The sequence below is a fragment of the Maylandia zebra genome, linkage group LG15, assembly GCF_041146795.1.
Source record: "Maylandia zebra isolate NMK-2024a linkage group LG15, Mzebra_GT3a, whole genome shotgun sequence".
Taxonomy (NCBI): domain Eukaryota; kingdom Metazoa; phylum Chordata; class Actinopteri; order Cichliformes; family Cichlidae; genus Maylandia; species Maylandia zebra.
In genome coordinates this window covers 42632825-42660793 of record NC_135181.1, presented here as the reverse complement: position 1 = coordinate 42660793, position 27969 = coordinate 42632825, and the positions used below count along the sequence as shown (strand labels likewise).

Genomic DNA, 27969 nt, shown 5'->3' with positions numbered 1-27969 from the left:
CAGATTCACTTTATCTAAGGTTTATTTCTGAGATTTCACACAACCCAGGATTCAAATCATGAATACATGATGGGCTTGGATTTACAACATTATGAATGAAATGTGCTCTATTTGGAAGCAGCAGGTCTTCCTCCCCGTTCGACGGGTTGTATGTGAGACCTTAAATCATCAAACTGTAAATTTTAAATTGTTATTGATCCTTTACTCTGAGTCCTAAAGTGTATATTTATTTTCTTACTCTTCTTATATTTATTGTTTGTTTACTTGCACTGCTGTAACTGGAGCCTCGTTGTCTCGTCTCTCTATATACTGGACTGTATGTAGCGGAGATGACAATAAAGTTTACTTTGACTTCAGCAGCGAGCAGGTGCACCGAGGGCTCTCGCGCTCACTTTTCGTGTACAGAATTTCGAAAAAACATCGGTGCAAATTATAAGTCTGTATCATGATGTCTGGTGATTTCGTGTTTGTTGTTTTGTTTTTATTTTGTTTTATTTTGCGAGTTGGTTATTAGATGCTGCTCCAGCCAGCCAGTGAATCCCCCGCCGCCCCGCCCTCTCCTCACTGTGCCGCAAGCAGCAGGCGCACCTCGCAAACGAAGGGCGCCCTTACTCCCAGCAAATGGGCGATAGAAAACCGATCGGTGCCTATGCCATTCCCAATATGCGCTGGCTGACGTCGGGGCAGCACGAGTACAAGCATTTTTTTAAATTTGTTTTTGCCGATGCCCGTGATGCCGCCCCCCACCACGATGTTGCCCCAGGCAACCGCCCGTGTCACCCGAGTTTCACCATTTGCTCCAGGAGCTGCACCTGGACGACGGCTGCTTTCAGCGATATCGCCGTCTTTCACTCGCCCAGTTTGAGGACCTGCTGTCCCGCGTTGGTCCCAGCATCGCCCGCCTAGACACCAACTACAGGTGCTCAATCCCACCTGCAGAGCGCCTGTCCGTCTGCCTGAGGTTAGTAATAGTGTTTAATACGGTAGTCCTTTTTTTGATACCTGTGCTAATATGTGCTAATCTATCGTTTATACACTGGTAACATGGATGTGCTATGCTAACAGTGAATGCCGTCTGTGTTTACTGATAGCAAACTGTGGTACAGAGACGACTGCGTATAATATTTCTAGTGATGCTCAGAAGGTCTCATCAAGTCCCGATTTAAATCGATTTATGCTGTTATCTGTGTTTGCAATGACAGCATGGCTGTGGTGTCTATCAGTGTATGCTCTCGGTGTTTGCTGATATCAAACTGGTACGAGGACCACAGGGTTAATCTTTGTAGTGATACTCACTCCTTTTTATTTAGACCTGGTTTGATTCTGGGATAGTTGAATATTTGTATATAATCCCTGCAGCTGTCAGACTCTATAGCAGGGGTCACCAGCCTTTATTAAAACAGAGTTAGATAAAACTGTGAACTGTTTGGTTCATCTCTAGTTACATGGCTCTATCTTGATAAGCTGTCTTATCACAGATTAATTTTTCAAAAATATTAACAATGATTTAAGCAAGGAAAGGGCTACATGTCAACACTCAACTCTTTATTTCTATTAATGTCTTACTTCATTCCTACCTGATTGACATGTTTAGGAATTATGAGTGATTGGCTCACTGTAGGGGTAAAAGTTGTTACCAATCAAATTATGATATGTTAAAGTTAAAATAAAACACAACTGACTATTTTATATTATAACTAATATATCTCATGTAAGATTTATGTTTTGTGATTTAAATCTGACTCCTTCACGACCAAGCATTCAGTTACAGAGTCGGTGTGTCCACGGTGAGCCAGATCACCCCCCAGGTACCAATGGCCATCTGGGACTGTCTAGTGCAGACCTTGCCAAAGTGTGGGGCCCGCCCCCTAGAGGGGGCGCAGAGCCATGGCAGGGGGGGTGCGGGGTGAAAAGAGGGGGGGGAACAAAACACTTGGACACTGCTAGCACGGGGCGCCCACAGAAACGCAAAACAGGAGATGAAGCTGAATATGTTTCCAAACCAACTTCATTCTAAGCCAAAGACTAGAAAATATGGTGAAGCAAATCTTCCCTTTGGCTTCACCTGCACAAGTGCCGAAGTAGGTCTCCCTGCAGGATTGGTTTCCCCTTCGTCGGGAGCAGCGCTGGGCTGTTCAAATCACGGACAAACAGGATCCCACAGCTGTTTGTGTTTTTAAACCCATTTTGCACAGAGAGGCATTTTTTGAAAATGTATTGACAGCAATGTTGAACATTATTACACAGGAAAAAACAACTACATGTAAAATAATGACACCGTGACGCCTCTGCCTTTGTAAATGGAGGGACAGTAACTGCGTGTAAAACCTGCAGACAGTCAGATTAACAGTATTTTGTCTCTATCATTCTGCAGTTCATCTCATGTAAACAATAACGTGGCCACAGCGTGGCGTAAAAAAGGCACATACTTTTGATGTTGTGTGACGAACTCTGTATTCCTCGTCCACACGTAAACGCAAAAAAGGAGTTTTGAAAAATCTCAGTTTTCGGTGATTGGAAACGCCGTTTACGTGGACGAAACAGCTGCGCATTCAAAAATACCCGTGTAGGTGCGGACGCAGCGTAAAAGAGTTAGTAGTTTCTTTTATTACCACCTGTAATTTATTGCAGATTACTTGTATTTGCTTAATTGTTTACTAAATGTTTGAGGTGTGAAATAAATCGCAATGGAGCAAAATATGGGCGTGTGTGGTTGGAGGATGTCTGCGTGCGTGCGCGCGGGGGGCGCGAACATTTTTCTTGTAAAACAAAGGGGGGGCCAGCAAAAAAAGTTTGGGAACCTGTCATGAATCGCTGTGTGGCAGGCAAGCAGGAGTGGTGGACCCAAAATGCAGAACTCAGACACGGAAGTGAAACTTAAGGCGCAGCTTTATTGCTGGGAAAAACCTCGTACAAACTAAACTCACCAAAAGAAAACCAAAAGTCAGAACAGAGGAACCAAGGACTGAAACACTGGAAGGAAACACTAAACTGGAGCCGGAGACCAAACACTAGGGACATAGAAGCAGAACACACAGCTAGTTGAGGGTACGACGCGACACTGACACAGAGAAACACAGGGCTTAAATACACAGACGGCAGTAATCAAGGGATGAGAGACAGAAGGGGAACACACCTGGGAGAAATCACAGCTGACGAGACAGGGGAAACGTAACTGAGCACACTCACATATGACACAAACCTTCACAATAAAACAGGAAACTCAGACACATGGAACCAGGCAAGACATTGAACTAAACAGACAGATTCACAAACAGATGGGGTGACACCATAGACAGAGACAGACTCAAAGGCAGACCAAATATAACACACAGAACTCAAACAATAATAATCATCATCATCATAAACTAGAAAATGATAACTAAAAGCGCTGGGTCACCGACCCAGGACCATGACAGAACCGCTGGTCTAGTGGACAACTTCATGGCTGTGCCTTCATCTGGAGACAATGTTGCCAACTTAGCGACTTTGTCGCTATATTTAGCGGGTTTTCAGACCCCTTAGTGACTTTTTTTTTCTAAAAAGCGACTAGCGACAAATCTGGCGACTTTTTCTGGTGTTATTGGAGACTTATTTATGACGACTTTTTGACATGAAAGGGCGTGTTGCTCTTACTCTCAACAAGCAGCGGTGCTGCCGTGGGCACCTCACCCGTGCTAAAGCGCTCACGGGCAGAGGATAGTCCTCCCCCAGCTGCAGGAGATGTTCACACCTGTGCGTCCAAACTGCAAATGAACAGTGCATGAGCGAAGCCGGTGCTCCCGTTTACTGTTATGCTGTTTTGTGGATCACAAGGTTTAAAACTACTTCTAAACACACACACACACATAACGTAACTACACCAGAGTGCTTATTTCGGGTCACTTTTGCCGGTCCAAGCCCGGGTAAAGGAGCAGGGTTGGAATTGTGACATTAAAAAACAATAATTGCTAAAAGAAATTTAATTTGTGGTTCTAAATAAATTCTAAATGCATTTAGGACATTTTTTGCTCACTTTATGTCTCTTCCACGATGTTATTTCTCTCTCCAACAACGTAGGTTACAATTAGATTAGCATGACCAATTATGCAAATTAGGTGATGACGTCATTTAGCGACTTCTAGCAACTTTAGGACAACCAATAGCGATTTTCCTTACTGAGGAGTTGGCAACACTGCCTGGAGACTGGCGGTCCATCACAGAGGGATTTCAGGAGTGCTGGAACTTCCCTCTGTGCTGTGCAGCTCTGGATGGGAAGCACGTCCAGACAAAGGCACCCCATATATCATATAGGAGACACACACATTGATATACACTAAATATTTATTTCATTTCTTTTTTTTGTGGTGCCCAAATTTATGCAGCTGCTTGATTTTGTTTAAACAATTATTGCACACTTTCTGTAAATCCAGTAAACTTCTTTTCACTTCTCAAGTATCACTGTGTGTGTCTCCTGTATGATATTTAACTGACATTTTTTATTGTAACAACCAACGATTTATACAGGAAAATAATGTCTATTAACAAGGTTGCCCAAACCTTTGCATCCCACTGTATCAGTATATTTTGTCATTAGTTTAATATGAAATAAATTCTACATGTGTCAAGTCGTGTGCCAACATTTGCTGTGTAGTAGAACTGAGACATTAGTCATTATAAAAATTTATTTGAAATAATATTAGAATTCTCAAACAGAAAAACATTAAACATAAATATATAAAATATAAGTATTTACAGAGAGACAGGAATAAAAAGGACCAGCTGCTCTCCAGAGCAGGAACAAGGCTGAGGAGGAAATGCTCCATTGGAGACTGGTGTGGCCTCTTCAGGGACTCCAGGATGGCCAGCTCCACCACCGATGGACCGTCCTGGGACCCGTCCCTCATCTGCCTCGGAGCCGTCCTCCTCTGTGGGCCTGTAAAACAGCACAAAACACAAAGAAATGAGAAGGCTGCTACTAGATTTTAATTTCAACATTGAAAAAACCCCCACAAAAACAGGATATAATCAGATTGGTTGTAGATATTTAGTAAAGGTGATCACAAGGCAATCCCACTGACTAAAAAGGTATCAGTGCTTGCTGTACATACCTGTGGGTGCAGCAGCAGGAGCTCAGGGACTGGGGAGCCAGGAGAAGCAACTGCGGATGCTCTGCTGCAGAATCAGTTGGTTCTATCAATACAGTATTAAATGTTACCAGGTTGGATATAATAATCGTAGAGTAGACAGTGGTCCCTCATTTACTGCAGCAGGGGTTCTCAGAATAACTAGCCCCTGGCCACGCACTTTATACACTTTTTTCCCCACACACACATGAACATTGGTCACAGTTCTCACAACTGATTCTCAAAGTGCAAACCTTTGTAGATTGCAAAACGTAAAAGTATTATTATGCCGCGGTTTGTCTTCATCTGCCTGCCACTTTCGTGCGCCTTTTCCCCTCACGGTGCAGGTGTCTATTTCCGAATGAGGCTCATAGTTATGGGTGTTTTTGTGCTGTTTTTTCTATTGAACGTGATGGTTATCAAAACCAAACATGATAAATTTGGCAAGCGCAGGAGACACGGCACGGAGCAGATTTGTCAATCAGGCTGCAGAATGCAATGCTGTACGGTGCAATAAAAAAATCAGCGAAAAAGCAAAGCAGTGACGGATGAACAGCGGGACCACTGTGTGCTGTTTATTAATAAACAATAAAATATATTCCTAAATGACAACATGCATAAAAGCAGAACGGTATTTGTACATCAGTGGGAAAATAGCGGTGGCTTGCTAGCTTTTGTGAGGCTTCCCCGTGTCAGTGAAAACTTTCAAAAGAGAAATGAATGAACTTACCAGGTTGCCCGATCTCTTCACATATCTTCCTCCAAGCTCGGTCCTTTTTATTCCTGTCTCGGTACAGAAAGCAGCTGGTGTCGTACAGCTCCGAGTTGTTTTCTACCGCGTTGATTAGCCTTTCCTCCATATTGAATGAAGAATGAAGGGCTTTGGCTGGACCTGCCCCTTTGACCTAGGTCAGAGCCACGTCAGCAGGCTCCTGATTGGTTGTCGCGGCGCGAATTGACGCTGGAGTTCAGATTTTTCCAACTCGAGCGGTAGACGCGTAACGTGCGTATGCACAAAATGCAACACAAAACCTGACGCGCGTGGCTTTATTCGCGGGTCAAACACACCAGACGCGGTACACTGACGCACGTTTCACACGTTTTCACGACGCAAATCTGCTTCCGAATTTTCGCGGGACCCGCAATCGCATGTCATCGCGCTTTTCCATTGACAAAAACAAAACAAAACACAAGTGCAATCAGGATTCAACTTTATGATTTGTTTAAGCCTATGCACCTGATAGGAATGTTCTTGTTGATCAGTGTCTCTAATAACGCAACTAAAACTTCAGGCTGGGTCAAAAAACGCATAATGCAAACAGAATATTTAAATGCTGTGAGGAATAACTAAGAAAGTGCATGTGGGTGAGCAGAGAAGATCAAGAAGTAATGTGGTGGGGAAAAAAGCAGGTGAAATGTTTTATAGACAAGTGTCTGAACTATATATACATTCAAAACCTACAAACAGCACAATGACAAACAAAGCAAGCAATGCCAAGACAGGGTCAGAATAACTTTTGAAGAGGCTCTATGTAGTGACATTTGCACTGCAAAGGCCAAAAAGGAGGGAAAAAAGCACAGAGTTTGGCTGAGATCCTGGATAAAGAGGCATGTGGGATTGTAGAGCCTAAAGCGAAACTGGAGTTGAGCCTATTTGGAAAAACAAAGCTCTTGGTTGGTCCAAAAGAGGTAAGATAAGATAAGATAAGATAAGATAAGATAGAACTTTATTAATCCCTCGGGTGGGTACCTCTGGGAAATTCGATTTCCAAAAAAAGCACAGCAACGACCGAAGTTACAGTTACAGAATTGTTATATATATATATATACACACACACACACACACACACACACACACACACACACACACACACACACACATATAAATACAGAAACAAATATAAATAAAATATACAAAGGGGATAAATAGAATAAATAGGAATAAAAAATAAAAATACAAGTGAATTGCACATTTCAAGTATTGAGTCTGTTGACTATTTACAAAAAGTATTGCACAAGGTATTGTACAGTGAGGTGAAGAGGCTCTACAGCTTAGTTGTTCCCCCCTCCTTTGTCCTCCTGTTTCCCCTCCCTCTCCCCTCCAGAGAGGAGTTAAACAGTCTGATGGCGTGTGGGACAAAGGAGTTTTTAAGTCTGTTAGTTCTTGTCTTGGGGAGAAGCAACCTGTCACTGAACAGACTCTTCTGGTTGTTTATGGCCGTGTGCAGAGGATGCCCAGCATTGTCCATAATGTCCATCAGTTTCTTTAGTGTCCTTTTCTCTGCCACTGTCACCAGAGTGTCCAGCTTCATGCCGACCACAGAGCTAGCCCTCCTGATCAGTTTCTCCAGCCTGGATGAGTCATTCTTTGCTGTGCTGCTCCCCCAGCACACCACAGCATAGAAAAGTACTCCAGCAACCACTGACTGGTAAAACATCCTCAGGAGCTTCCTGCAGATGTTAAAAGACCTCAGCCTCCTGAGGAAGTACAGTCGGCTTTGGGCTTTTTTGTACAGGTGCTCTGTGTTGCATGACCAGTCCAGTTTATTGTCCACCCACAGCCCGAGGTACTTGTACTTGTTGACCACCTCCACCTCCACCTCCTCCCCCTCTATCTGAACCGGCAGTGGACCTTCTCTGGACCTCCCGAAGTCCACAACCAGTTCCTTAGTCTTTGAGGTGTTGAGTTGCAGGTGGTTTGTGTGACTCCATGCGACAAAGTTCCTCACCAGACTTCTGTACTCCTCTTCCTGATCATCCCAGATACACCCCATGATGGCCGTGTCATCTGCAAACTTCTGAATGTGGCATAATTCAGAGTTGTAGCAGAAGTCAGAGGTGTACAGGGTGAAGAGAAGAGGGGACAGCACAGTTCCCTGTGGTGCTCCTGTGCTGCTGACCACTGTGTCAGACGTGATGTCCTTCAGCCTGACGTACTGTGGTCTGTCGGTGAGGTAGTTGGAGATCCAAGCCACCAGGCAGGGGTCCACCTCCATCCTGTTCAGTTTTTCCTGAAGCATACAGGGCCGGATGGTATTAAAGGCACTGGAAAAGTCAAGAAACAGGATCCTGACCGTGCCTTTTCCCCCATCCAGGTGTGAGTGGGCTCTGTGTAGGAGGTACAGGATGGCATCCTCCACTCCGACACCCGCCTTGTATGCAAACTGTAGTGGGTCCTGGGCATGTTGTACCTGTGGTCGGAGGAGGTTGAGGAAGAGCCGCTCTAGAGTCTTCATAAGATGTGACATCAGTGCCACCGGTAGGAAGTCATTCAGCTCATTGGGCCGGTTCTTTTTGGGGACCGGGACGATGCAGGATGTCTTCCATAGGGCGGGCACTCTCCCCAGTCGCAGACTGAGGTTGAAGACTCATTGTAGCGGCTCCCCAAGTTCAGCAGCACACGCTTTAAGCATCCTAGGACACACCTTGTCTGGGCCTGCTGCCTTTCTGGGGCGAAGCTTCCTCAGTTGCCTCCTGACCTGATCCACTGTGACACTGGGAGATGTTTGGGAGGAGGGGAGGGGGGGAGATGTCTTGTTGCTGAGAGAGGGATTGGAGGAGGGGGGTGTCATGGTGTCAGGAAGGGGGGGAAGCGAGGGAGGCAGGAGAGTGGGGAGAGGACTCTGTAGTGAAGGTGAGGGTGGGGGGGTTGTGGGCTGGTCAAACCTGTTGAAGAAGTTGTTGAGTTCGTTTGCCTTCTCCACAGTCCCCCCCACTGTGCTTTTCTTGGTGTTGTGGCCTGTGATGGTTTTCACACCATTCCAGACCTCCCTCATATTGTTCCTCTCCAACTTCTGCTCCACCTTCCTCCTGTAGGTGTCCTTTGCTTCCCTCAGGCAGCGTTTCACCTCCCGCTGTGCTGCTTTCATCTCCTCCTTCACTTTGCTCCTGAAAGCCTTCTTCTTCATGTTGAGGACAGCTTTGACTTCCTGTGTTACCCACGGTTTGTTATTAGGATAACACCGTACCGTCTTAGCAGGGGCGACCGTGTCCACACAAAAGTTGAGGTAGTCTGTAAGACAGTGTGTCGCCCCCTCTATGTCCTCACCATGTGGGCTCAGGAGCACATCCCAGTCTGTGGTGTCATAGCAGTCTCTCAGAGCATCCTCCTTTTCTGGGGTCCATCTCCGGATGGAGCGCGTTGTGACCGGCTGCCTTTGGACGAGGGGTGTGTATTGTGGCTGTAGGTAAACCAGGTTGTGGTCTGACTTCCCTAGTGGGGGGAGGGGGGTGGCTCTGTATGCATCTCTCACATTAGCATACAGTAGGTCAATTGTCTTGTTGCTCCTTGTGGGACAATTCACAAACTGGTGAAAAGCAGCCAGAGTAGAGTCCAGTGTGGCATGGTTAAAGTCTCCAGATATAATAATGAAAGCCTCGGGGTTTTGTGTCTGAAGTCTTGCTGTGACTGTGTGTATTTTCTCACAGGCAGCTGTTGCGTCGGCCCTCGGAGGGATGTAAACACACACACAGATCACATGACTGAACTCCCGAGGTAGATAATATGGCCGCAAGCTAACAGCTAGCAGCTCCAGGTCCGAACGACATACAGATACTTTAACGGAAACGTGTCCAGGGTTACAGTATCTGTTGTTAACGTAGACAATGAGTCCCCCACCTCTGCTTTTTCCGCTGGCCTGCGTGTCCCTATCGGCTCTCACGGATGTGAAACCACATAGGTCTACGTTAGCCTGCGGCGTTAGCTCGGTTAGCCACGTCTCCGTGAAGATAAACAAGCTGCACTCACGGTATAGTCTGTGGTTGTTCAGAGCGCACAGTTCGTCAATCTTATTCTGTAACGAGTTCACGTTGCCCATGATCACTGTCGGGATTGATGGTTTGAATCGCCTCCGGTGATCCGCTCTCCTCGCTCCAGCTTTGCAGCCTCTGTAGCTCCTCTTTAGCTCAGCCGGGATGTTGTGTCGCATGCCGGTCTGTCCCTTTGTTCTTAGTGCCAGCAGCTCCACTCTCGAATAGATGAAGGAGCTGGTTCCAGAAGTTTTGAAAAGTGCATTATCCATCTTGTATCGCTATATCTAAGAGGTATAAGTAGAGGAAGGTGAAAAAAAATTTGAAAAGCCTAGTCTAAAAAGTTAAAGTTAACAAAAAAGGTGCGGTGTTGCAGAGCTACTTGGAAAGGCTGCCGTCTCTCCAGCGCCATCTTGTACTGGTGTGAAGGTGTGAAGCTTGTGAAGCTTTGTGTTTTTAAAATTCAAACAAAAACCTGTAAAATGTTAAGTCTCCTCCTGTTGGCCCTTTTATATCATAGCTAAGTGATAATATGCACCGTAGTCCAGTAATTGCACTGTAAGTCTTACTCTTCTGTTTTATGATTTTTCTTCCTGATTTTCTCTTCTACTTTATTTAAATTTAGATATATACTAAGCTTTTTTAAATGAGCTCTGTAAGTAAGCCCTGAATTCTTGAGCATGTACTGAGTGCTAATAGTGTTAGTAGTACATTTCATGAATGTATGTATTACTATATACAGTGTGACCTCAGATTCTACAGGAGCCACTCTTCCAGTTTGGATTTTTAATCGCTAGCTGCTAATACCAGTGGAACTACTTTAGACATTGCTTTCCACATATGTTCCATTTGTTCTTTAGGCCCCAGAGGGCTGGAGGTCAGTGTGAGTGATTTCACCACATAAAACTAAAGCTGCCAGGAAAAAAACAAAATTGCAATCTCCTCAATCTTGTGCTCGTTCTTTCTGATATTGTTGTCATCTGGGATTGGCGCTGCTGTCTTTTTCTCCTTGCTAACCAGCACTATTTGTGGTTGGTTAGCCACAAGCTAGTCAGTCTGGAAGTTGTCAGCTGGAACTGAAAGTCCCAGTGGATCTCAGCCCTGTCATTCATGACTACCTTTGGGCATGTGTTCCATTGGGACTCAGAGTTTTGTAATCCGTAAACGGCACAGATGTTTCTGTACACTATCCCAGCCACTTGTGTCTGTGCAAACTGTCCAAGCTTGCATGTTGCATCCTGCTGCGATGTGCTTGACCATCTCAGAGGTACAATGAAAATATTTAATTGTATATTCATCCACCGAGACTGAAATCAAAAGAGATTGCAAGTGCAAATGTTTTTTGTCAGAAATGTGATTCTGATTTTTGAAGCTGCTTCCATTAACAATTATTGGAGTGTTCATTTGGGATGGACTTTTTATTGAAACAAAGGCTCTGTGGGCTTTGTGGTTATTTTTCCCATGATCTGATTGAGTGCATTGCATGACTTCTTTTTCATCATCAGCTGCTATCTGATCAAAGCTTCGGCCAGAATTACACTGTATCATATACAATGTAGTGTCTGTGCAAAGTAATTCAGGTAAACTGAATGCTGTTGAATATTTAGAGTGCTCCTTCAAAAGCATCCTGCAAACAGTGGCCAGGATGAAGAGCCTTTTTTCCCCTTAACTTTATTGGTACTATTATTTACTCTAATAAATCATCTGATTACTTCCACCACTAGAGCTTACGCAGTATTTATTTATTTTTTTACATAAAGTATATACACAGGATAATGTAGCTATTGCTTTCCCATGGCCATTTTCTAACATATTCTATGACTCCAGCTGAGACTGGAGCAAATTTATTTACTGTCAAATGTAGCTCGTGGCTTTATTTTGGATGTGTTGACATTGATTATAACCTTTAAATCTCCACAGCACAGCAGCATAGGTATTACACTGGGCAGACAAAGGCAAGGCAGAGCCAGACCAGGTAATAAACATTGTGCAAAAAATTCAAGTCAGGCAAAATAAATCAACAGGTACAAAAGAGAGATTTGCTTGTTCCAACCAGGAGCTGTAGGTCGACTCTGCTTCCACACTTCAAGCACTGTTTGATGGAAAATCTAGCTTGAAATGGCAACTATGAACGTATGCTGCTCATAGACACACACACACACACACACACACACACACACACACACACATACATACTGGCTGATTTGGGTTGTCACCGTGACAGAAGGATCACCTGTGACAGGGGCCACCTGAATTAAAGCTTAACAGGCCAGCAACCTGAAGTAGACACAGAGAGAGGTTGTGTCACCTATTGTAGCCAACCTTTATATGGAGAAAGTGGAAAGGAAGGCTCTTGGCTCTTTCAAAGGGAGAGTACTCAGCCACTGGTACAGGTATATAGACGACACCTGGGTCAAAATCAAGACACAAGAAGTGGAATCCTTCACTGCGCACATTAACGCTGTGGATAAAAACATCAAGTTCACCAGGAAGACACAAAGGACGACTGTTTGCCTTTCCTGGACTGCGCTGTGCACATTGAAGAGAACGGCAACCTCATTCACCTCGACCCTCTTGGAAGACACTCCCACAGGGCTTAAATCTGGGACTCTCCACCATTTGACCTTAGAACTGCAGAAACTTCTCGAATGAGAGGTGAAACATCTTCAAGCAACTTAAAGAAGTCCAGAGGCTTTTCTTTACAAGCTCCTTAGACTAGTGTCAGGGTTACAATTAGGTTATGGTTAGGTTTAGGGTAAGGGGTAGGGAAACCATTATGTCAATGACGATCCTCACTAACATAGCTGAACGGGCTTGTGTGTGTGCGTGTGTGTGTAAGCGCATGACAGAGATACACAGTGTGTGTCTCACAGTCACAGGAGCCCCCCTCCTTGCTTTACCCCCTCCTGCTACTGTTTGACCAAGCTTGTAGTGATCTTCCCTCGGGGACAGCAAGGCTTCAGATGTTGCAGGTCTCCTGTTTGGTGTACTTAATTATACCAAACTGCTTCTGTAGGATGGAATAACAGCCGCAGTATTGTAATGTCGTGCACGATAAACTGTTATGTGCATTAGCACAGCTCTTATTTCACAGGCAACGCCAGAGCCTTGTCATTTCAAGAATTTTAAATACTGCCAGTCTGTTAAAGGCGCTGGCTTGTCAGAGATGAGAATAAAGTGTCCTTTGGTATCATGTCAGTGACATGACAGATTATGGAAATACTGAGACAGTTTTTAGTCACAACTCATCACACATGGATGCTTTAGCATTAGCATCCCATTTAAACACACTATTTTGTGTTGGACTGATGTTGTTTCCTAAACTTAGTCAAGTTATTTTTGGTTTCTAAGTATTAATGAATCAAAGCAAATGTAAAATGTGAGTCAGAACAAAGTTTAAAACAGAAGTCCCAATTGGGACATGATGCATGGTCTCCCAATGCCTCGTAATATCGACTGTTATTCTGAAACAGGACTGTCTCACTATCCAAAAAATCAGTGGATGCTGTACCAGTGCATTAATGCCGAACCACACCTCATGTGTTTTTCTGTGACATCAGGGTCTTGTCCTATGAAGTGAGTCCACTGTTCCTGGTAATCAGAATCTGGCCTTTAAGTGATGACGTGATGAATCCTACTTCCGGGCCTAAAGTAGTCTGCGTTTAATATGGCTTTTGTGTTGTTAACATGTTTAATGTTTTGTATCTTCTTCTATTTAATTTCAAAAAGCCCCTAAAATCAGTCAGTGATCACTGTCGGCCTCTCTCGGTTTTTATTGCCGCTGTTCATTTTACAGCTCAGTTTATAAAACCTTCCAATGTAACTGCAGCCCAGCCCAGCAGCAGTATATGAATGACTAACCTCGTATTGTGGATGGATTATCTCAGTTGTTCTCCTGGCTGAAGTTTGGTCCTTTTACAGCATCTTGCCATGCGATTGCATTTGTTCCTGACCACCGAGAACACTCACGTTAACTTTTATCGAGTGTATTCAAACCTACCTCTGGCGCCGGTGCCCACCTCTCAATTTTAAATCCATGTAGACATTGAGGGTTCTCGGGAGTGGCCGTGCTAACACCTGCTGCTCTCTGGCAGCAGCACCATGCTCTCCCTTGTTTTAAATGCACTTTAGAGCAACACGCAGCAACACTACACATCAGCGGGAGGAGGGAGGTATGGGGTCTTCACACACCCCCGTTCTCTACTAGCCATCGGGGCGGGGGGGCTGGGAGGAGATGTTGGGAGATGTTTGCTGTCCGATTGGCCTCCCTGCTGCTGCGGAGCCTGGGATGGTCTGCTTGCCTCCACCCTGGGGGGAGGGGTAACATCTCTTGGGTCTGGGTTCTGGGGGCGAGGGTACCTGGACCCGGGGTATAGAGTATGTTTGGGGAGTGTGATTGTGTGTACATGTCCATTTATGTCAATCCTTACGTTGGGTGAGTGCTGAGTGTTTGTATATGTGTGCATGAGGGTTCTTGGTGTCCGGGGCTGGGCACTCAGGTATGTACCGGCTCACTCCCAGTGGCTACTGGCGCCTGTTGCTCGGTCAGGCCTCCTCCGGGGTGCGGGGGGCCCTCGGGCCTCCGGCCTCTGGGCCTGCGGCTCGGTTCACTCTGGCACAGCTGGCTGCCGGCAGAGCCGGCGGGCACGCCGGTGCAGCCCCCTCTAGCTTCTGCTCGGTGGCTACTGGGTGACGCCTCGTCTGGGGATCCTCAGCCCTTCCCATGAGGGTGGCACGGATGCCCCTCCGGTGGTCCTCCTTGGGCTCTCGCACTCTGGGGCCTCTGGATGTCTGGGGCCTGGATCTCCTCCATGCCTGCTTCATGCCCTGGGGGGCGGGGCTATGGCTCTCTACATCCTCTTGCAGACCATTACATGTGGAAACCTTTTGAATACAAGCGCACTGATCCACACAGGTGTGCACACGGGTGTTCACTGTCCGTAGACTTAAATTACACCTTTCTTGGCTGCTACTTCAAAGCACATTGTGCGCTGTCTGTCCTGCGTGCTGCACAACAACATTGAATATTTAGTATTTACTGCTGTTTACACTTAGCTAGATTAATGCGATGGTGTTGTGTTTAGTATGTTGCTTTGTTTTCTTTTTTCGATTCTTTTTCTCTCAACAGGTGATCCAGGAGATTTTTTTTCCCTTTCTCACTGTCCCTCTCCCCTTCTGTTTTTCTTTTCCTTCCTCTTCCTCTCTCCCTTTCCTATCCCTCACTCATGTCTGTCCCGTCTGTAACAACTGAAAATAAAATTAAATAAATAATAAAAACAAAGGTCAATCAAATGGACCAATACGGCAATGCCACGATGATCCATTTGGCAAAATAAATCCATTGGGTATCCTTGTTGGTCTTCAGACAACAATTCTGACAGCTAAAGAACCAAATGGGACAGGCAAAAAAAACAAAAAAAACAAAAACAAAAAAAAAACTTTTATCGAGTGGAAAAAAAGTTAGTGTGTTTATATTATGCTAACATAGTTGTGTCGCTAGCGGTCATGTAGCACATCGTTATATACCTGCTAGCCAAATTTCAGTAACCCTACAAACGTCACTGCTGTTTCTGTCTTCATTTATGTCGGTAGTGATAGCAGAGCTGTACATTTGAATTTTTTAGAAATCCATCAGTCAGGACATGCTATATTCTATTTAAATGGAAGCTAGCAAGCTAACTTCCTGCTAACTTCTAACTCCGTTAAAGGTAATAAATCCTGTTTTCATGGATGCCTGGATGTTAAACTTCATAGTTACACCTGGTAAAGCAGCAACGCTGATCATTTTATTCCAGATGAAAGACTTTAGACAGTTTTTAACTCTCAGTGATGCCGCAGTGATCGTTTGATTTATGGACCTGCAGCGGAGTTTGAGCCCAGACAAGGCTAGTGACGTCAGACTTAAAGACCGGATAAGTGGTCACACAATGCCAGTTATCTACTGGTTACATTAATCCAGGGTTTCCCTAGTGCATTCACTTAAAAGTTATGATGTTAGCAGCATCTAACCAAGCCAAAAGGGACATTACACAAATCACAAGACTCACAGAAAATGATCCCTATGAGTGCTACCTATTCAAATTACAGGTTGCTAAGAAAGGTGGGATTAAATGAGATTGAAGTCCCTTCGACTGTGAAAAAGGGCTATAAAGCCCCTATTCTATTAGTGCCTACTTGGACCGACTCAGCATTGTTCACCACGGTTTTCCATTAGGTCAGAGTACCTGCTTGCCCAGGGTTCCAGGTGATTTGAGCAGGTACTAAAATGTGATGTCATCAGACTGCATGCCACTGATTGGCTGGTCAGTAGTCTCATTCAATGAGTCATTAGAGCGGCTCATTTACGAAAATTTAAAACCCTAACCCACCAACAAGGAAAATGGCTACAACCCTGTGGTCCCGGAGTCTGACGAAGAGCCAGAGATCGAGCAGCAGGTATATTCTCGCCTTGACGTCCACCATTTTTGTAGCATTCGTTTTGCATATTAATTACGTCACGGGATGCACGTTGCTACAACAACAACCACGCAGGTTAGGTAGTACTGGATTGCAATGGAAAACCAGTCGATCTGTGTCGAAGTGTGGCGATCCGTGGTGAGTTGATCCGAGTAGGTACTAATGGAAAAGGGGCTTAAGTTACCATGGCTACATATATAGCGAGGGTTTATCCTGATGTTACCTGGATAAGACAAAATCCAGCTTAGTACAGGCCTCAGATGGTAGTATAAGAGTTCTGTGGTCATGTTCTTCATTTAATAGCTGGTTTAAAAAAATGATGTGGAAGCTTGTCCATGAAATTTCAAGTGGATCTAAATGATCTTGCATATAAAATACAGCTGTAATGTGAACGTTCAACCATTAACCCTTTACAGCCGATCGGAGCGGGCACGCTCTGTTTTGCGTAACTATTTTTAAATCCCGGTAGCTCTGCAACCAAGTAAGCTAGCGCAATAATTTTTTTTTGCATATGAAACTGGAGGAGTTGTACTTACATCTTATGCCATCAGCTTGTCCTCGGTCACAGTTTCCTTCCACATATAGCTTTGGAAAAACTGCATAAAAATCACTTGCAGCAACAAAAACATGATATTCCAGAAACACGCTTCGCCGATCCATCAACTGTTTGTAACACTTCCTACGTCCATCAGCGCGAACTATCACATGACCGCATGACCTGCCCGAAACCGGAAGTGACGTCATTTTGCGGAAATGTAGTTTTTTACGATCGGGGCCTTATGAGCTTGTGTTTTACTTGTTATGTGTTTTAAAAAGTTATGTTTGACTTTATGACTTTCTGTGTCGTTTCTGGGATGCTTAAGACTCATATTGCACTGCTGGAAATAGTTTATTTTGATGCATATGCTGTTATTTTGCAAATTTGCACTATAATATTTATTTTCGTTTTTCCTGCAGTATATAAAAATTGGTGTATTTCAAAAATAAAACTATGAAGACACTCAAAATAAATTTCCTGTGGTGGGAAACTAGTTTGTGTAACTTTTTTGTATTTACAGTTTTGAGGGATAAGCCTCTTAAATTTCTCTAACTAGAAATATATGTTAAAAAAACAAAAACGATTTTCAATTTTTTTGTAGTTTATTGCACTTTTTTGCAATTTATGTAATTACTATGCACCTAATGCAGACATATTATTAAAGTTTGGGCTATAATGGTTGTATTGATGTATAGCAACTTGAAATGCTCCCAAAAATGGCTCCACAGCATGTAAAAATATAATATAAGCTCTGGCGAACTTGGTTCTATGGTAAGGCAAGGCAAGGCAAGGCAAGGCAAGTTTATTTGTATAGCACAATTCAACAACAAGGTGATTCAAAGTGCTTTACAGAGACATTAGAAACAAGAACAAATAAAAAGCATGATTTAAAATTGAATAAAACAAGCAAATAAACTAACTAACTAATTAACAAACAAACAAACAAACAAACAAACAACAGTATATAAAATCAAAACAGATAAAATCAGAACAGTAGATAAAATCAGTAGTTAAATGTAAGTTTTGAAATTTAAGCTTAAAAGTGTGGATTTGGTGTTTTATTCAAATGCAGCTGAGAACAGGTGAGTCTTCAACCTGGATTTAAATAAACTGAGTGTTTCAGCTGATCTGAGGCTTTCTGGGAGTTTGTTCCAGATATAAGGAGCATAAAAGCTGAATGCAGCTTCTCCGTGTCTGGTTCTGACTCTGGGAACTGATAAAAGACCGGATCCAGATGACCTGAGGGATCTGGAAGGTTCATACTGGGTCAGGAGGTCACTGATGTATTTTGGTCCTAAACCATTCAGAGCTTTATAGGCCAGCATCAGGACTTTAAAGTCTATCCTCTGACGGACAGGCAGCCAGTGTAAAGACCTCAGAGCTGGACTGATGTGGTCCACTTTTTTGGTCTTAGTGAGGACTCGAGCAGCAGAGTTCTGAATGAGCTGTAGTTGTCTGACTGATTTTTTAGGTAGACCTGTAAAGATGCTGTTACAGTAATCAAGCCTACTAAAGATGAATGCATGGACTAGTTTTTCCAGGTCCTGTTGAGACATCAGATCTTTTATCCTTGATATATTCTTGAGGTGATAGTAAGCTGACTTTGTTATTGTCTTAATGTGTTTTTCTAAGTTTAGGTCTGCATCCATCACTACACCCAAACTTCTCGCCTGGTTTGTGGTTTTTAGATGTATAGATTGAAGTTCTCTGGTGACCTGTAATCGTTTTTCTTTGGCGCCAAAGACTATTACCTCAGTTTTGTTTTTGTTTAGCTGGAGAAAATTGTGGCACAACCAGTCATTGATTTCCTCAATGCATTTACCAAGAGCCTGTACAGGGCCTCGGTCTCCTGGTGACATTGTGATATATATTTGTGTGTCATCTGCATAGCTGTGATAGTTTATTTTGTTGTTGTTTATAATCTGTGCCAGTGGGAGCATGTAGATGTTAAACAGAAGGGGTCCCAAGATGGAACCTTGGGGAACTCCACATGTGATACTTGTCTGCTCAGATGTGAAGTTACCTATTGATACAAAGTATTTCCTGTTTTCTACGTATGTTTTGAACCAGTTTAGTACAGTTCCTGAAAGACCTGTCCAGTTCTCCAGTCGTTTGAGTAATATGTTGTGGTCAACTGTATCAAATGCTGCACTGAGATCCAGTAAAACTAGGACTGACATTTTTCCACTGTCTGTATTCAGACATATGTCATTAAACACTTTGGTCAGAGCAGTTTCAGTGCTGTGGTTCTGTCTAAAACCTGACTGGAAGGCATCGTAGCAATTATTCTGTTTTAAGAAGTAACTGAGCTGTTGAGAAACTGCTTTTTCAATGATCTTACTTAAAAAATCGGGCGATCGTGGCTCAAGAGTTGGGCGTTCGCCTTGTAATCGGAAGGTTGCCGGTTCGAGCCCCGGCTTGGACAGTCTCTGTCGTTGTGTCCTTGGGCAAGACACTTCACCCGTTGCCTACTGGTGGTGGTCAGAGGGCCCGGTGGCGCCAGTGTCCGGCAGCCTCGCCTCTGTCAGTGCGCCCCAGGGTGGCTGTGGCTACAATGTAGCTTACCATCACCAGTGTGTGAATGTGTGCGTGAATGGGTGGATGACTGGATATGTAAAGTGCTTTGGGGTCCTTAGGGACTAGAAAAGCGCTATATAAATACAGGCCATTTACAGGCCATTTTAAAAACGGGAGATTTGAGATCGGCCTGTAGTTGTTCATTTGTGTCTTGTCAAGATTGTCCTTTTTCAGTATAGGTTTGATTACAGCAGTTTTTAGTGATTCTGGAAACACACCTGATAATAAAGAAAAGTTGACGATCTGTAACAGGTCTGACTCCAAAGTCTTTGAGACCTTTTTGAAAAAACTTGTTGGCAGGACATCTAAACAGCAGGAGGAGGAGTTCAGTTGACCTAAGATGTCCTCCAGGTCTTTGCTGTTAATAGGTTGAAACTGTTTCATGGTGTTTAAACAGTTTTTTGGTGGACACAGTACATATCCTGGATCTGCTGTTGATGTACCAATTGCTTGTCTAATTTTTTGGATTTTTTTTGTGAAGAATTTGGCAAAGTCATTGCAGGCCATGGTTGAATGAAGTTCAGCTGCCACTGACACAGGAGGGTTTGTTAGCCTGTCAACTGTAGAAAATAAGACCCGAGCATTATGGCTGTTTTTAGTGATGATGTCAGAGAAGTAGGACCTCCTTGCATTCCTCAGTTGTAAATTATAATTGTGAAGTTTCTCTTTATAAATGTCATAATGAACCTGGAGGTTTGTTTTTCTCCATCTGCGCTCAGCTTTCCTACACTCTCTTTTTTCATTTTTCACCAGTGTAGAGTTTCTCCATGGAGACTTTTTCCTTCCAGAGATAACCTTCACCTTAATGGGAGCAATAGTGTCCATTACATTTAACATGTTAGCATTGAAGCTATTGACGAGCTCATTGACTGACCCTCTGGACAGGTCAGGTGTTAATGGGAAGACCTGGTTAAAAATTGCACTACTGTGTTCAGTTATACACCGTTTTGTGATCACTGTTGTTGATATATTTGTGTGGGCTGAGATTTTACTTTCAAAGAAAACACAGTAATGATCAGACAGGCCCACATCAGACACAGTAACCTTTGAAATGCTCAGGCCTTTGGAGATCAGTAGGTCAAGAGTGTGTCCTCTATTATGTGTGGCCTCTGTTACATGCTGAGTCAGCCCAAAGTTGCCCAGAGTGTTACTCAGGTCTTTAGTCCCTTTGTCCTGAGGGTTGTCCACATGAATGTTAAAATCCCCAGCAATAATTACACAGTCAAAATCAACACAGATCACAGACAGCAGTTCACTGAGGTCATTAAAAAAGTCTGTGCAGTATTTGGGAGGCCTGTAAACATTAAGAAACACAACTTTGGATGGGGCCTTCAGCTGTAAAGCCACATATTCAAAAGACTGAAAACTTCCAGGAGATAGCTGCTTACATTGAAATGATTCATTAATAAGACAGCAACCCCTCCTCCTCTCCTGCTCGCCCTGACCTCACTGATAAAACTGTAGTTAGGAGGGGTCGTCTCGATGAGAACAGCTCCACTGTTACTTTGGTCCAACCAAGTTTCAGTTAAAAACATAAAATCAAGGCTGTGCTCAGTGATTAAATCATTAATTAAAAATGTTTTCCCAGCTAGAGATCTAATGTTTAATAAAGCCAACTTAAGTGTTTTAGAGGTATTACTTGTCCCCTCGTGTTTGGGAGCAGTCTGTGGCACACAAGGTATGTTTACTATGTTTAAAGATCTTTTAGAGTGCAGCTCTCTGTGTTTTGACCAGGCCACATGTCTCCTGTCACCTAAAAGTACAGAAATTTTAAAACCTTCTAGTAAACAGGGTCCCAGCTTCTCCTGGGAAAAGTCACCACTGCCATAATCCTCGCAGCCCGGACCCTTCACACATCACGCATCAGACTGCGGAGACAGGGCATGAAGAGGAGCTAAGGGGGGCGAGGCTGGGCAATGTGACTTCGATTGCTCTGTTGAGGGTGGGGCTCGATGGCGAACCTTTGGCCGCTCTGGTGGGGGGTTTATGGGGGACAAAAAGGGATTGGGATGGGGGGTAGATCTGAGCCCAGCATTGACCCGCTCCATCATCTCCTCAGTGAATTTCAGGTGTGGGGAGGAGGGAGAAAGGGAGGGGGAGGAGGGTGATGGCCTGTCAGGGGTTTGGGGGACTGGGGAAGGTCGTGGTCCCTTGTCCTGGTCGTTGGTGTTGTTGAGAGAGTTGGAGGCAAATAGGGACCCCTCTTCTTGCCTTAGATGTCTCTCCTTTCTGAGGCTCTTCCTCAGATGCCATGGATGTCTCTCCTTTCTGAGGCTCTTCCCGGGTGGGGGCAAATGGAGCTCCTCCTCAAGGTTTCTGCTGGGCTTTGTCTGTTCTTGGAGTACTGTTTGTTCCTCTTTATGAGATAACTCCTCGTTTATCTCAGCCTTGGCACCAAGCACGGATGGATGACGTATGGAATAAAACAAGTTGGAGGTGAACAGTTTCACCCCTGACTTGTTAAAATTAAATCCATTTGCTTTGAACAGATGCCTGCGTTCCCAAAAAATATAAAAGTTGTCGATAAAGTGCACTGAGTGGTCAGCACATGCTGATATAAGCCATTTATTCAGTGTAAACAACCTGCTGAATCTCTCGTCTCCTCCTCTGACCGGCGGTACAGGTCCACTGATGAATACAGCTGCATTCAGAGAGTTTACAGTGTTTAATAATCCAGTAAAGTCCTGTTTCAGAACCTCCGACTGTTGTTTGGACACATCGTTTGACCCTGTATGCAGAACAATGTTTGTCACAGTTGGATGTTCATCTGCAATTTGAAGAATTCTCTCCTTCAGGTTGTTGACCATATCGTTAGGAAAGCAGAGGACTTTAGTGTTCTTACCGCACATCCTTTGTACATCCTTTACGGCAGAGTCACCCACAATCAGAGTTTCAGACCTAGCCTTTACCTTTCCCTGTGGCCTTTCACTTTTCAACAGATTTTCAGACCTTATTTCGCTGCTTTTAGATGGATGGTTGTCCGATATAGATCCAGGGTCCTTTGATAGTGGAGCAAATCTGTTCTGCAGGTTCACATTCAGTTGTTTTGAAGGTTTGTTGTTAACCTTCCTATTCACGGTTGTCCAGTCCTGTTTCCTCCCGTATACAGGGGTAGAAGAGCTTCTCTGTCTCGTAGGAAGTGAAGGCCAGTCGGTTTCAGAGATTTCAGCTCGCTGTGCCCTGCCTGTGATACGTCCTCCCCCTTCCAGGAGACATGATTTATGTCTTGGTTTTGCACCAAGACAGTCTAAGGGGGGATTATCACTTGAGGATTTATAATAATGCACAGAGTCTACTTTCTTGGTCATGTTATCTGTGCTCCTTAGCTGTGTACTAGCTTGCTCATCGCCATTGTTTTGAATCAAAGGCAAGGTTGTTTCATTTCCACACAGTCCATTTACCTCCACGTTTACTTCTAAGCGATGAATTTTTGTCTCCAGTACTGCAATCTTCTGCAGGAGGCTGTGGTAGTCATCTGTGGAGAGGGAAGGCATCTTGTTGCTAGTTAGCCTAGCGGTTAGCACCTTTCCAGGCTATTGAGGCTGCTCGGTGCCCAGACGCTGTAATCAGGCTTCAGCTGTGTCTAGGCCACAGACACACAGAGCGCTGAGGATAAGGTAACCATAAAATGTTGCTGTTTCTGTTAAGAACACTCTAGTCCTAATGATCTACAAGTGTCCAGAAGTTATCGCAGGTAAGCTCACACGGAAAAAAGGGAAAAAATCAGCATAAAAATCAATAAAAATCAATATAAGAAGCAAAGCATTCAAGAGCAAAGAGATGAAGCGTCCACAAGGTTAAAAGTAGTAATGTAACAAAGGTAGGTCTTAAAGGGTTAAAGCTACCATGACCACTACAGATAAAACCACATTAATAAGCTTCCCGTCACACATAAAAAAAACCCTCAACACCGACAGTTGGAGACTGAGTGCCAGCAGAACAACATTTAAGCGTTTTTGTCCATTTTTACTGTTTGTCTCGAGCTTCTGCTCCTGCCTGCTCGTCTGCTGTGCAGGCAAGTTGCAGCTTATCTCAGAACAGCGTTTGCACCATAGCAAAGGCTAAAAGGAGATGGAAGTTTCTGTCAGGTCTCGTAAAAACATCATTTTGTTGAATTTTACAGCTAAAATAAAAAACTCTGTCTTCTGCACTTTTGTTAATTGTCCAGTTTATTTACTTTCTTTTTACAGTTTTCCTGTGCCAGGTTGCCTTTATCCAAACTGAAAGCCCTACAGGGAGTCAGGTATTCACTGTTCATTTACACTTTGTATTTTTGTCTTCACAGGTGCAAAAGCTACACCTACATTAATGATGTTGGTATCAGTGCAGCATTCAGAAATCAGCTCTGCACCTGTGAACTCACATTGAAGCCTGATTTAGTCACGGTGCCAGGCATGAAGGAAAGTGAAGCAGAAAACGTCTGTACTGCACATGTGTACGTATACACAATCACAAGCTTGTTTTTTATATACACCTGTTCAACTGCTCCTTAACACAAACATCTAATGAGCCAATCACATGGTAACAACTGTCTGGGGGATATTTTCTTGGCATACTTTGGACCACTTAGTAATTGAGCATTGTTTCAACACCACAGCACACCCACAGAATATTCTTGTCAACAATACTCTGTGGGTACTACTGGCTACTTGCAGTGTGATAATACACCATGTCACAAAAATCATCTCATGGTGGTTTGTTTGAACGTGACCGTGACTTCACTGTACTGCACTGGCCTACAGAGTCATCAGATCTCAGTCTAATGGAGCACACTCACAACTGAACTCAATCGCTCACTTGATACTGGGGTGGTGTAATGTCTAACAGAGGTTTCACCCACTGGCCCCTGTGGCAGTAATAGCCCCGTCCTTTTTTCAGTCCAGTTGTTTTCTGTCTAACAGGGTTAGATTTAGCAGGGAAATTGTTGTGTGATTGAAAAAAAAAGCATTTAAAAACTAAACTTTTGCCATCTGCCTCCATCTTCTCCAACATTTCCTTGGACACCATGGTTACGCATCGTTGGCTACCATGGATACACATCCTTGGCTACCATGGTTATGCACCCTGCAACAGCGAGCTGGACACCAGCTGAACACTTGTTGGAGTCACCTTGTCTATTTTAGATGCTCAAGGGCTCCTGCTGATGTTATTGGACTGCCAGTGTACTCAGCTCTGCATAAAAAGGCGCACTGAAAAGGAGTTCTAAGATGGTGCAAGACATTTAAATCACATCGAACTAGTCTGAACTTCAAAAATGACTAAAATTAGAACAATAAAAAACTAGACCTAATCTTTTCCCCTTGTTTATTAAAACAATTATTGAAGTACAAATAATTATTGTTTGGGTAAATAAAACAAAGAGAAATTTGACTTACTTTGCTACTGTGACACACTGTAACGTGTGTCACATTATATGATTTAAATTTTGTTTTTGGATAAGTTTCAGGTGTAGTTTTGTTGAAGAAGGGCCTTAATTTGTGATTTTTGTTGGAGATCATGTCGTGTGGGCCCTAGTTACGCCACAAGGGGGCACCCTATTGAGATGGTTTAGTGTGATGCTACCGCTTGCCTTCAGATATGACAGAAGCAAGAGAGGAAAAGACACTACCTGTCGCCCATCTCATCATTTACCTGTTTTTTTCCCAGGATAGTAAGTAATAAGGCCACACATGTGGGCCACATGATTAACATGCCAAACGGGTAAAACCCGACCAGCAGTTTGTCTTGGTGGGATCTGTATTGGTTTGTTTTGCTTGTTGAAATGTGTTATGGTTAAGAGAGTAGGAGCTAACTTAGCTTCCCGCATGCTGGAGTAGCCTTCGGCTTTGCCTTTTTCTAAACTTAAGGCTCGCTCTTGTAACAACAGTACACTATGGCTCCTGTATATTTGAGTTAGTTTGTTCGCAGAGACACTTTGATGTCACTGTAATTGACTATGTTAGTGTAATAACAACTCTGATCGCTCTGCAATGTTGATGTGGAGATTTCCACTACACAAATATGCCATTAGTATATGGTACAGTGCTGGGATGTTTGTTTTATTAGTGTGGGCATGAAAGAGTGCGATTTGTAGCTCTGAGTAACAAACAACAGAGATGACTGTTTAGATTTTTGTTTATATTATTTAAAGTTTATTCTGACTTGTGAGAAAAGGAGGTTACGAAGTTTTTGAAGCTATTGTGAACACATGAATGCGTATAAATAAAGATATTGCAGAAGCAAGAGAGGAAAACACACTACCTGTTGTCCACTACCGTCAGTTACCTGTTTTTCAGGACCAGATATCATCTGTTGGCTGCTTTTCTACTAGGGGCTTGTTACACGACACTTTGGGAAAAAAGTGTTTTGAGTAGCGCATTTTTTCTAGGAAATGGGAGATAGGTGCAGAGATTTATTGAAACATGCAAACCAGCTTTATTTGCAAATTGCTACAAATGTGGCAAATAAAAAAAACATTATTTATAATATCTGAAGATCTATATGTATCATTATCATTTACTCACTGGTTCCTTTGCATACTTTAAATCCATTATACTGGCTGAGGAAAACTGCAAAAGAGGCAACTTCCATGAGTCAAACATGATACTAGATACAAACGTACTTCCCTCCTAGTATTAAATGTTTATGGTCTCATATCTATAATTTTCCCTTCTCCATAATCAAACTGTGACTGAGACCACTGACAGATTCCAGATTGCAAAGCATTCTAGGTGTGTTTACAGCAGCATTAGCATTTATTTTTCCTGATCCAGGTAAGACATGCAGACATGAACTCTATATTAACATAGTAAAAAAGGAAGCTCAATCAGAATGCTTATCTCTGCAATTAAACTTTATTCTGCAGAACAGCTAAAACATAATACAGCAGCAGTCACTAAGACTGATAGGCAAATTATTCATCATCCATGATAATGCAGACATTGTCAGAGGTGGATTGTTACAGCAGCACGGGTAAGATGTCTTTGTGCTATGAGATACAGGTTTGAAAAGCAGTCTCATTAGCGGAAGCAGTTGCTATGTGAATGAAGGTCAAGACACGGACTGCCTGCATGCTGAGACGCTGAAAAGACAATAAGGCGCGATTACCAGCCTGTTGCTCCCTCACACATTCCTCCAAGGCTGCTCATCTTAGTTGCTTGCGTGCCACCGTTTCCAAACACTGACCATGTAAAATGAAAAAGAGATGCAGTTCAGAGTTTTAGCTTGGCTGCACTTAAATTTCAATCTTCGTGTATAACCTGGAGTCAATAAAGTAGTCAGCATAAGCCCTGAATCAGATCACAACAGGGTTTCCTTCTTAGTGGCACAATCAGTGACTGCCTGTGCCTTATAGCACTCCGAGCAGGAATACGAGCCCCTCCCTGCTGTTTACCTCACAGTACTCATTTTCTGTGACGTGAAGAAATATGAGGTGCAGCCTGTCAGTCGTAACCACTGGCTGTCAGACTGATTAAGCATTCTGCTGACACTGCTGAGATTGTTTATGCACTTCAGTAAAATCCATGGCTTTATGGCAGCATAAAGATAAAGTTATAGTATCAACACATCTTTTGCGTCCCAATCAAAGAGTTGCATCATGTAAAACTCTTCATATGTTTAAACAGCAAATCTTCACATATGTTCAGTGGCAATAAAAACTAGCTGTGCATACTGTGCAGCTGCCTCACTACTGACTTGATACACATCATCAAAAACTGCCTGATAGCACCTGTAGAGAGGGACAGAAGCATGTTTTTATTAATAAATCTATGAAAACAAATGACTATCACACGGCAAGCATTGCTACATGAGTAGAAGATGATTGCAATTGCTCTCATAAATCACAGTGACTTATCTATCCAGCCCCTTTTTGCTACCTTGACAAAAATGTTATTGTGGCCATTTTCTGTGTTATTTCAATACCTGATTCCAATATTAAGAAACTGTTGTGGAACTTGAAGCCGACCACTAAAACCCAGAAGTAACCAAGATCCTGCTGCTTAGTGTGTTCAGAACTGCACATTTACATTTTGCTTCTAATGACTCACAGCCAGATTTTAGAAGTGCAATTCTGATGCTTCTCTGAGGTCATGACGAATCTGTCATTTGTGAAGTGATGGGTGTGTGGAAGATGAAATTTTGTGAGACCAAGAAAGAAACTGCATACATGCTATTTTATTAGAAATATGGAGGACATAATTCTCCATTCTTTATAACTGCTATTAGAATTAGATTCTTCAGCTTAAGTGAAAACAGTGTTTTCCCTTTTTATAAAGACCTACAGGCTCCTCTAAGGTCAGGACGCAACCCCAGAAAAATGCTCCATAGAGAGTTACATCATGCAATTATTGTTGGTCCTTACCATCAATCTGCAGAGTGTGTCCTCAGGTGTAATCAAAAAGAAAAAAAGTACAGCTCTTCAAAAAACAAGGAAGGAAGGACAAAAGGACAAACCAGAGCAAGAAAGAAAGATAGCCATCAATCAATGGCAGCAGAAAGCAGTGCAGTCTTCCCCTGCTCTGCTTGCACAGCACAAGCCACCGAGGCATGAGCACCGTGAGTAAT

The 27969-nt window shown here is 43.4% G+C and overlaps 2 long non-coding RNA genes across 2 annotated transcripts; one reads left to right on the top strand and one right to left on the bottom strand.

Annotated features, from left to right (window-relative positions):
• The first annotated feature begins 588 nt into the window (after positions 1 to 588).
• LOC143412742 (uncharacterized) lies at positions 589 to 25067 on the top strand. Its single transcript, XR_013093286.1, has 3 exons — positions 589 to 961; positions 23711 to 23860; positions 24499 to 25067. It is a non-coding gene; the product is annotated as an uncharacterized LOC143412742 (long non-coding RNA).
• Positions 4620 to 5960, bottom strand: LOC143412741 (uncharacterized). Its single transcript, XR_013093285.1, has 3 exons — positions 5836 to 5960; positions 5091 to 5172; positions 4620 to 4915 (listed from the first exon to the last, which is right to left on the bottom strand). It is a non-coding gene; the product is annotated as an uncharacterized LOC143412741 (long non-coding RNA).
• Positions 25068 to 27969: the final 2902 nt, after the last annotated feature.